The sequence below is a fragment of the Limulus polyphemus genome, unplaced genomic scaffold (genome assembly GCF_000517525.1).
Source record: "Limulus polyphemus unplaced genomic scaffold, Limulus_polyphemus-2.1.2 Scaffold177, whole genome shotgun sequence".
Lineage (NCBI taxonomy): Eukaryota > Metazoa > Arthropoda > Merostomata > Xiphosura > Limulidae > Limulus > Limulus polyphemus.
Window position 1 is genome coordinate 472,903 of NW_013665787.1, and position 11,874 is coordinate 484,776.

The 11,874-nt window shown below is 32.0% G+C and overlaps 1 protein-coding gene across 4 annotated transcripts in view; it reads right to left on the reverse strand.

Annotated features, from left to right (window-relative positions):
- Positions 1–11,874, reverse strand: part of LOC106478063 (protein bowel-like) — a 79,927-nt gene that overhangs the window by 41,040 nt on the left and 27,013 nt on the right. For 2 of the 4 annotated variants that reach the window (XM_013938574.2, XM_022381589.1), the window contains exon 1: positions 446–1,091. The exons of the other annotated variants lie outside the window; for them this stretch is intronic. The gene's annotated coding sequence lies outside the window, so the exon portion shown is untranslated. Of the gene's footprint in view, positions 1–445; positions 1,092–11,874 lie in introns of those variants that run through there. 4 annotated transcript variants of the gene reach the window in all.

Genomic DNA, 11,874 nt, shown 5'->3' on the forward strand with positions numbered 1-11,874 from the left:
AATGCGTAAAATCTTCATCATAATCAGTCGAGTTTTGCACATACCATGTATTGCTTTAAATCCCAAAGCAAATATTCATTTTAAGAAGTAAGGTCTGTTCTTACTGCTTCTGTCTAATTAAGAAACTGGACTTAAATATATTACGTTAAATCATCAGTTAATAGTTAAAATTCAATCACAATATTTTAAGCCAGAAAAACATGCGTCATGGCAAAAACTCCCACACGTAACATAATTGCACTTGAAGATGACGTCTGTAACACAAAATCAGATCAAACACGTAAAGAGATTTCATTTATTGTTTTCTGTTCTTTATAAAATTTTCAGATTTTCGTTTCTATAAAATAAGTGTAAAACATTTGTACATCTTATAATCGTACAATTCTAGTAATGAGCCTAATGTTTGAATTTCAGGCTAATCGTTAATATACTAAAATTACCTTACCTAAAATATTCACCGCCGAATCTCCGCCCTTTTTATGCGTGTTTATATATACATGTACAAGCAACGTATGGACTTGATTATGCTGTTGTCGTATTGTCCCCAAACTGACAATTTTGTTTCGAAGACCTCGGAAAGTTGATACTTATTTTGTCGTTGGAATTGCTGACAGAAACTTCAGCCAATAACTTAAAACAACAAAAAGTGGATATGCTTCAGTCCTATTGGTCAGCGCTGTAGGCTACGTATGCCTGTTGCGCGTGTCGGCAGTCCCTCGGTGGTCGATGAAGTTTTCAATCTTTGTAACAGGATAAGGTTTGAGTGAACCTTGACCACCGCTGATCACTGCAAATCACAAGCCAATGTTTAGCTTCTTACTGAGCTTGGGCACATAAGTTATGTTTCAAACATTGGTAGGTTTTCAGTACGTTGATAAAAAGGCACCTGGTTTTCAGTCACGCAGCTGGTATAGTCCGTGTGTCTCGTGAGACGCGTGACGTTGTCTTCTAAACTGTTTTGCACGTGCCTCGTGAGCGCGTGAAGTGCCACTCTGTGAGGTTCTTTATGCAATCTTCAAGCGCGTGATGAGGTTGTCTGAGCATAAGTTTCCCGCATAGGGCTTGGGGCGCGTGACGTCCCAACTTGTACAGGGCAGTTTGTGGCAGCAGGTGCCACTGCAGAGTTGGTTTGGCGCTTGTTTCAGACATTGATGTATTTAGGACACCGCCCCAAAAAAACTCGACTCCAATCATGACGACTGGACGTGGGCGTGTTATTATTAAATCACAGACAAGGCCTTCTTCATAAACTCACTGTGAAAGTATTTTTAAAAATAAATTTTGATTCATTAATCAAATGAACGCAGAAGTGACATGTTTTAAACATAAACATGGCCGTCTGTCGCGCTAACTTTAAACGTATAACGATTAAAATCAGAAATACTGCCTTACCCAATACTTTTCGTTCAGCTAATTCTAACTTAATATTAAACATAACCGACCATTCTCATCGCTTTTACCGTTTTTCCAGTAGTTTTCATGTTAAAATGGAACATAAATATGTAAAATAACACAAGGTTTCTAGAAAACACTTCACATCGTGTGTCACAGAAAAAAAAACGTAAAAAATTAGCTGGTGTTTTTTTAATTTAAAAAATACTCTTGAGTAAGAGATAAGTAAGATAACGTTATTTTCAGAAATATATTAGACGCAATAAGTCATCTATAAGATTGAACTAATACATTTTCCCATTAAAAACTAGAGACAAAAACTATCAAACGATAACAAAGATATCCAAATTCCTTACCAGGCTGAATCCACCAATCGCAAATTGTAAAATCTTTTAAATAACATAATTTGTAAGAAACAGAAACGAGACTTTAAACCAAGTTTTCCTAAGCTTAGGCCTAGCATAGTAATAATAACAAGTTTCATATCGTCAAGTACGTTTGTCCGTTACTAGAACTGACCCAGTTCTCTAATAACAAAGTTGTGAAAACAAGAAATATTATACTAATAGCAAGTCTCTGAATTGAATCTCTTAATCAAGCGACATCTCTTTAAATATAGAAAAAAAAATGTTTTCTTTTTATATAAATACTTTTTAATTTTTCAAATATTTACTACATTTGGTTTTGAAGTCACTATAAGATATCCAAGATTCTTTGTCATTAACAGTTTCAAGTCATTTAAGCATTTTCCACAAAGAAAAAAATCAAAATGTGACCAGTGAATGTCATTAAATATTTAAATTGTTTTGTACTGTTTAGCAAAGGAACTAAAACGTTTATTTGTTCATTAAAACAGTCCACTTAAATATATATATTGAAGGTGTTCTAGAGAGTATGTTCTTTTATTATGCATTCTTCTAATAATACAAAAACCAGAAAGGCCATACAGTATGTTATGACACTGTAAATTGGTACTTCTAGATACAACGTTTTATCATATTTTGCCTAATGACCATTACAAAATCAAAGTGGTTTCGGTAATTTATACAATGATTTATTATGAAAATATTTTCTTATTAAGTTTGATCATAGCCTAAAGCAAGTTTACAAGTCAGTAGTAGTTCATAAATGACTCTAAGACCTAAGTTGTTAAAGCGAGTACGCTTGTGGGATATTTCACTGTCCTAAAAAGTGTTACTTGTCTCAGTGTGACGTATTTTCAGTTTGCATATTGTAATTTATCTCAGGGAACGAAGCTATAGTCTACAGTCACATAAAATCTTATTTAAAGTCAAAAACGAAACGCCAACATTTATATATGCTGAGTTTGTTTAATAAGAATGTTTTATTTTACTTTAGTTACAATAAGTGACCCGTGAATGCTTTATATTTAACATAGAAACGTTTACGAAGAAAAAAAGTTTTTTTTTTCCATACAACAAAGAACCTTATTGTAGCATTCACATTTTATAACTTCCATTTCAAAATACTTAACGATTTTGATAACTGTAGCCAATAAAAGGAGAAGGAAGTAACCTGCACATGATTCATGGAACTTCATGTAACTGAACAATAATTGTTATGCATCATTTATATAGACATGCTTATGGAGATAGCCTGCTAGAGAGGGCATTTACTCTTAGAGCAAATGTAAAAACGTGAATGATTTATTTTTATTTAGCAATTGAACATTTTCTACACAAAGCTAATTTAGTTTGAAACGTAAAGTAAACGATGTCTTGTAGCGTAACTCGCATTTTGTAAGTTAACTTTAACATGTTTTTACACGTACAGAAATCTTTGTAAAGTTGCGCAAAATTTTTTGGAAGATTTGTGGGCTTGAATATTTATATAATAGAAAAATGAATCATTGTTACTTTTTTACACTTGTGTTGTTATAAATCAAACAACTGCCTATCATTTATCGTCACCATTTTATCAATATCCTCTTTAACCCCCAAATCAATTATTTGCATCACATTTAAAACATTTATTTCAATATCATTGAATCAAGATATTATACATCCGATTTGTAAATTTGCACAGTTTCAGAATAAAATAATTAAACTTCTACAAGTCTGGCGAATTAGCTTTAGGTTTCACTCAAAATTACTTGTTATTTCTCGTCAAAACTTAAAAACTGACGTTGCACTTTTACTTCCCCTTTACGGACGCCACATTGAACTGAAGCAACGATACAGTAGTCCTTCAGTGTTTATCTTCTAAAGTTACGTGAGTTCTTCAAATTCTGATTGTGGTTTTCATTTGGAAACGCCATACATAAATTAGGAAAACACTGCAAATTAAGTTACTAAAACTCTGTCATCTAAAACTGTTGACTTTGAGACAGTTTCATAAAGTAGTAGCAATCCACTATTAACTTTACTACAACGGATTGCTACTTCTGATAATGACCAATATCAACTTTGCTACAACGGATTGCTGCTTCTTTTAATGACCACTATCAAGTTTACTACAACGGATTGTTGTTTCTTTTAATTACCAATATCAACTTTACTACAACGGATTGTTGTTTCTTTTAATTACCAATATCAATATTACTTACCAATTAGTAATTATATAACTTATTCCAAATAATCGCATAAAATACGTACGTTTTAAACTGCAGACTATTTATAATTATAGGAACTTCTGAGTGAAAGTAAAGAAGAATATATATTAACCACATTTTATCTATTACATCCAGTGCAGACGAGGCCCTTCGTCCAATACCACGATTCTTCAAGCCAGCTAGGATACGACAAGCATAGTAGTAATAATGGTTGAGACGCTATTGAAATTTAAAAAAAAATTCCTTGAACAATAACTGTTTCGGTATAAACTGGATTAAGAAGGTGAATTTTAATTTTTATCAATTGTTTTTATGTTACTACATATCAAAATTATGGTAAGAATTTTAACGCTATGTTATTTAATTATATTAGCATCAATTTATTATTACTTGAATTAGCCTGATCATCATTCATAAGACCATGGCGAACCAGCAAGCTAGTCCAGTCTCCTTAATCCCAGAGCCGGTCTAGCTACCACAGTATAATTATTAATGCTAACTTCTAAGTAAAAATTAAGAAGCGTGTATTACCATACATCAACAACATCATATCCGCTATATTCAGTGCCGACGAGGTCTTTCGCTTAATACCAGGGCTCTACACGCCGGCTAGGATTCAGTAGACATAATAGTAGTTGAGACGCTAATATATCGTTAACATCAACATAGGATAACTATCCTTTAACACTTAGAACATAGCGGTGCAGTCCAAAATTATTACATGAAGCTTGGGCTGGTCAGGTAAGAACTATACTCGGTTACAAAGTCACACGTAACAACAACAACAAAACAGTAATTGCTCAGGATAATAAAAAAAACTGTACACATTTTACTGCAATTCGTATTACTATTTTCAATGTTTTAAATCTAAAATTGTGGTTTTGTTATAAACTTAGCCAACCATTTTATTTCGGTTGTTTAATGTTTTTATTATTATTATTAAATTTGGAACTAATATAGAGAAAATTCAAACGCAAGAGTAAATTTCGAGAATATTGTATGTCTGTCTGTTCACATTAAACCTGTAGATCGCAAACTAGTACGCAAACACATACACACCATGATTTTGAATTATCTTTAATAATTTAACAGCCTAATAAGTATTGTACCAAGTGTACCATAGTATTATATTTAATATATATGATTGGGTACGAAAGTGTTATATCGGTACCTCCTACAAAATCATTTCTCCGTACTGTGTACGTACTGAATACGTCTTTCTAAGCGAAAGGTATCCCACTAACCATCGCCAAACACTCGTTGGATTACAGTGATACACTAACAATCGCTAAACACTCGTTGGGTTACAGTAATATTCAGCCATCCAGACAGAAGTTCAAAATGGATTTATAGACCAGCAATGAAAGTTACGGTGTCATTGTAAACCTACGACATGCGACTTAAAAGCCAGCGCTACCTCTGAAAATTAAACTCTCGCATAGAGTGTTCAGTATATGTCTTGATTCTTTAACCTTCGAAGCGCCTTCCTCTTTAGTATATGTCCCGATTATTTAACCATCGAAGTGCTTTCCACTTCAATATGTCCCGATTCCTTAGTCTTCGAAGTTCCTTATCTCTTGTATTTAACCCCAGGTTTTACAAACTCATGGTGTCAGTAAACTCGTTACTAAACGTGACTGCCAGTAACTTTGTAGACAACGGATTATTAAACCTCATGGTTACAATAATTACAAAAATAGCAGAAGAAATATACAATACGGGAGGATTCTCTCTTCAGAGAACGCACGAGTGTCTATTCCAAAATTTCAAATCAAAACTGACTTCAGAAGCTCATTTGAGAGTTAAATCTGAACTCAAGTTGTTTTATCGTTTCAAACGAGATAGATTTAATAAGCAATAAAAATCAGAGCATTTGATTCTGACAATGAATAAACCATAGCAAGAACTTGCGTAGAATAACTTTATAAATGTACATATTGGGCAGGCAAGACATTATTCTGAGAAACTACACAGTCTCTCTCTCTCTCTTGGACAAGAAATGTATTTTAAGTTTTTCACGTCACAGAGTTTTATACGACATCGATTGAAAGTTACATTATATTCAAGACAGCCTTGTTCTTTTAGTTCCTTACATATCTGCAGGGGGAACTTTTTATCGTTGTTACAACAATACTGTATCATGTATGTGTCAGTAACTAAGAATATCAAAGTTTGTTAGAAGTCAACTTTTTTTTCAGGAACGTTAAACATACATATTTTAGGAAATCCTGTATCCAGTTTTCTCACATGGAGTACAAACAAAAAAGTTTATTTAATAGCTTTTCAACGTTTATAACTTGATGCAATGGAGTCTTGGTCACAATCCAGAACAACAGAATCAAATTAGTTTTTCAAAATGACACACTAGCATGCTTACACTTCTTGTTTGACTTAGGACGTGGATCACGCTGCCATGTTTACAGTTTTGGTAAAATACCTGTTATTTCTGACTTTTGAATTGTCACTTTTATTGGGAACAGATTCTTAAACAGTAGATGTCTGGGACTTGTTGATGATAAATTTCAACAATAAACAGACAGCTCACAATCGACAGAGGTTTAAGACTTTTTACTCCCTAATATATATAGCGAAAACTCGCAAAATTACAAATAAAAAATATTTACAAATCAAGTTTATAACAAAATGATTGAAGGGTGTAGTGGCCTTTGTTCTTACTATAATTGAAAGGCGATTATACCCTTAAAAAGTTTATAGATATTTGTGTAAAAGTAAGAATCCTTTCTTCACAAACGTTTAGTGATTGATGTGTAAAAGTAAGAATTATTTCTGCACAAACGTTTAGTGATTGATGTATAAAAGTGTGCACTTGCCTCTTGTTATCTAGATTTTAGAACAGTGTGTAACGAGATGTTTTAAATTAATACTTATTTGTACATCATAAAGAACTACATAAATCCTCTTCATAAACTTTCACACTAATGTGTGTACATTTCTAATCTATAGAAGTGTGTTTGGTTTCTCTGAACGACTTAATAAATGTACAGGATAGGCAAAAATACCTGTTTAGAAGTATACAGTAAATTGACGTTGTAGCTTGAAGCAGCTTTATATAAATATGCTCTAATATTACAAAACAAAAATAATATTTGTGTAACTGATATTTTAAATATATTAATCACAACTGGGAGAAGGTGATACATCTATGATGAATAAGTTTTTTTTTTTTACATATCTGCATAATTATTTGCAGATTTTAACTTACAGTGTTTCTCTTTGTAGCTTCTTGTTTATATATATATATATGTATTGTTCAGATCAGGACATTAGTCGACAGGCCTCTAAGATCTTCAGTTTAGTTAGGAACGACGGCTTCGAAGCGAAAATAGATTGGCTCAGTAATTCAGAGTTTCTAAGAAGAATCACCAGAGGAAAAAGCTTATATGTGTTTTGTTAGTCACTTGGGACAGTAATAAGAACGCACGTAATTTACGATGGCAAGTTATTTATAACATTTGTCCTTTGAAAAGGACTGCTTTTAAAGAACGCTCTCACAGCATACCATTAGATACTACTGAGTATGTGACAACTCTTCCCTGACAAAGTGACGAGAGTGGAAAATGTTTAGTATTTACCATACATTAAGTTTGTTATTATATCTGAGACTTTCTTAAGCCATATATAGCTATAGTTTAGATTTACAACTTTAAGTAAGTAATGCATTACGTATCGCCCAAATGATATACGTAAATATACACATTTTTTTTTATTCGTAACTCGGTGACTTAAATAATGCTTCAACTAGAATAGCCAGTCGTGTGGACTTTAGCACCGAATATCACTGTACGATTATATATAAACTTTGATAGTTTTCACTTGCTACGTAAGGATAAGCGCTGTCTCTTATGTGGTTAACTATTATCAAGAACAATCGGTTGTTTGTCATGGTTTATATTAATGAAATTGGTATATTTTAGTATGATCAGCGTTGCTTTAACTAATAACTGTGTCTTATTTTGATCAGTACTAAGGTATTTCCTTAACATTTGTAAGAGGAGGTTAATTAATATCTTTGAAAGTAGTCAGGAACAAATCATTTTCGGTTGTTTGTCATGGTTTATATTAATGAAATTGGTATATTTTAGTATGATTAGCGTTGCTTTAACTAATAACTGTGTCTTATTGTGATCAGTGCTAAAGTATTTCCATTTCCTTAACATTTGTAAGAGGAGGTTAATTAATATCTTTGAAAGTAGTCAGGAACAAAACGTTTTTTCATACAATAATAACGTTTCTTAAGCATATGTAAGTTTATCCAAACGTTTATACGCAGTCTCACACATAAAATAATAATAATAATATTTGTTTGTACTTGAAAGAAGAATTTTCATCAAATCAACTTCGAATACGTATGTTAAATCCTGTTTAAGAATTAATCTGAATTTTGATATTTGACCGATTTATAACTGTTATTTTATTACATTTTTTACAAGTATTATCATTACTGTATTGCTTGACAACTTTGTTTTATTGCAACAACATATCAGCTTACAACAAATTCTGTGAGATCATCAGTCTTTATCTGTAAGAATTAAATAGGAAGAGAGAAAAAAAACTTATTTAACAGTTTGTAAGTCACATAATGCTGACTGGAGTATAACGCACATAATTATGATTAAATGAAACGAGTGAACTCCAGAGAATCTTTCAAAAATTGTTTACTTCCTCAACGTTTCGGCTTTACACATCCATCAAGAGCATAAGTTTTCTCAGATGAAGATGAGGCTTCTCATTCTTGTTTCCACCAACAACAAGTGAACATGACACAACAGGTAAACACGAGACTTCTTATTCTGGTTTTTACAGACAACACTGTAATTTATGGTGATGATAAAGGTGTAAAGCCATAACGTTGAGCAAATATAAAAACTACGAAATATTATTTGGGGTTCGCAATCATTTCGTTTATTCTAACCTATTTAAATTAAGATGAGACGAATTTGAAAGTCCATGATCAACCTGGAGTTATAGTTTTGCGATACCTTTAGTTTGTCAAAATGGCTTTGCACAACTTTAAAAAGAATGATATATCAAGATTGGTAAAAAAATATAACAAGAAATTCTGATTCAACATATACTTCCACTATTATATTCGGTGTATATAAACATGCTAAAAAAAGGAGTTCTAATGGACTTCGAATCTAAAACGAAAATCAACACTCAAAATAGTTATTTGATCTTCAGTTAAATACAGAAATATACACACGATCAAAGTTCTGAATAATTACATCCAAGGTACTATAAGTACCACCTTCCTAAAAATCCTGAAATTACTGTAATTAATATATTTAATAAATTACTACTACAATCAATAGCTTAAAGGATTAGTGAAATTGATCAGAAATTTGTCGACATTGTATTTTGATCATTAACGTAAAAGCATACTTATATGTCGTATTATAATAATCATTTTAAAAGGACAGTTAAATTATTATATGATGACGTAGTTAACGTGTAGCTGTTTTTTTTAATCGTATTAGTATTAATTATTAAATATACAGCTTCATTATATTATGATCAGTTAAAGTTTTAACTGGCTAAAAACCTGGAGAAAATGTGGTGTTGTACAGTAATCAGTAACTTGAAATATTTGCATATTAAAGTTGTCTCTAATTGTGATTAATAAATTTTAAAAAATTGTTAAGGTGTATTTTAGAAACGATGAGTTAATCAGTAATGTATAGGAATGGTTGAGTTAATCAGTAATGTATAGGAATCGTTGAGTTAATCAGTAACTTATAGGCATGGTTGATTTAATCAGTAACGTACAGGAATGGCTGAGTTAATCAATTACCTATAGGAATGGTTGAGTTAATCAGTAACTTATAGGAATGGTTGATTTAATCAGTAACTTATAGGAATGATTGATTTAATCAATTACCTATAGGAATGGTTATGTTACTCAGTAACTTATAGGAATGGTTGAGTTAATCAGTAACTTATAGTAATGGCTAACTTAATCAGTAACGTACAGGAATGGCTGACTTAATCAGTAACGTATAGGAATGGTTGAGTTAATCAGTAACTTATAGAAATGACTGACTTAATCAGCAACTTATAGGAACGCTTGAGTTAATCAGCAACTTATGGGAATGGCTGACTTAATCAGCAACTTATAGGAACGCTTGAGGTAATCAGCAACTTATAGGAACGCTTGAGTTAATCAGCATCTTATAGGAATGGTTGAATTAGACAGTCATGAAGTAGTTCATTACGTTGTGTAACTTCTTGAGTAGGTACGGATAATGCTTGCGTTGTGTACCTAGTTCATTTTTAGTCCAAAAATTAACAATGTTCTACATCTGGTTTTTCAAATATCGTGTTTCAGTAGTTGAATTTTGAGGAGAAAAAATGTGACATCGTTGTTCACATCAGATTTTATCTAGAAGAAATTATAATGTCTGTAATATGGGGTATTTCCTATAATTTTTTAATAACTTTAGTTCTAAGTAACTTAAACATTGTTTGTTTTAAATGTATTTGCAAAGTGCACGGATATTTCAACTGTTACGATGAAGAGCGCGGCAAATTTCTTGGTCTATTTAATTACGCGTAAGTCATCGAGCATTTTACTCTTCTGGAGAACGTCTGGTATTTTGAAAGCGTGCAAGCAGATGTTCAGCTTACATACAACAGTGGTATTCATTGCGTTGCTTGCAGTGAGTAAATTTCATTGCGTTCTATAGAGTGGATAAACATTTAATACGAGAACAAAAATATTTTAGTATTAATTTTTAAACAGTTTGTACGATCACAAACCTTATTGGATATATGACATAGAAAAAAACAAACAGCTATCTCCAGTATCCTAAGGGGGGATATAAAATGTAAAAGTTTTTAAAACAATGAGATTTGACCCAGGTTTCTCTACCAGCCCAGCTGCCTTTGTACAGTCCTTAAGGAAGCAGAAGAGATACGGCTGAACTGAATGGTTTGGTAAAATGTGAAATAAAAACGTGACTGTGGTAAAATAGGACAGCAGCTGCCAGTGAATTTTTCAGTTAAACTGCCAATTCCTAGAATTACATGTTCAGTTTGTTGGAGATTGTGAAAACAATGGTTAAGTTGTATTGTGGTAGATAAGTTAGAGCTAAACGTTAGCTATTTAACATTTCTGAGATATTGACCAAACAACTTCGATATTTGCAAAGTAATCTGATTTTTAATTTAACATTCATGTATCGAAATATAAATAATTAGGGCAATACTTAATTTATTATATTCAATAAATAATATATAAAATATTCATTGACGACTTAACAACTTAAATATGATATAATAATCATCGTAAAAAATTGTGTTGTAAATTGTGAAAACAGAGTCTGCAATAAAGTCTCTGTACTGGAAGTCTGTATTATATACAGAGTACAAGCGAATAAAAATCTGGATTCATATATCTAAATCGTATTTTGTAAAAGTTTTTTTTCCAACCCTGATCAGTGTCTTCCTGGCATAAAATTTTGGCTATTAGGTAGAAAAATGAGATCAAGAAAAATACATACCAATTCATATTTAATATCAGAAACTTTATACTAACTTTGTTTATTGTGAAACAAAACACTACACAATAGGCTATCTGTCCTCTACCCACCGCGGGTATCGAAACCCGATTCTTGCTTCATAAGCCCAATGACTTACCGCTGAGCCACCGGGAGGCGTTATAATAACTGTATGACTATTAATGAATTTTAAAATAAATACCAGCAAAAAAAAAAAAAACACTTGAAGATTGCAGTAAATATCTACAGTATGTATTTATCTCCTTCTTCGATACAGACACACAAGGCTGAAATCCGTGGTTTGATTCTATGCTGTAGACATAGCGGATATAACCAGCTCAGTAGCTAAAGTAAAGAAACAAACCTTCTTTGTTAAATGTATTGTTTGTTTGT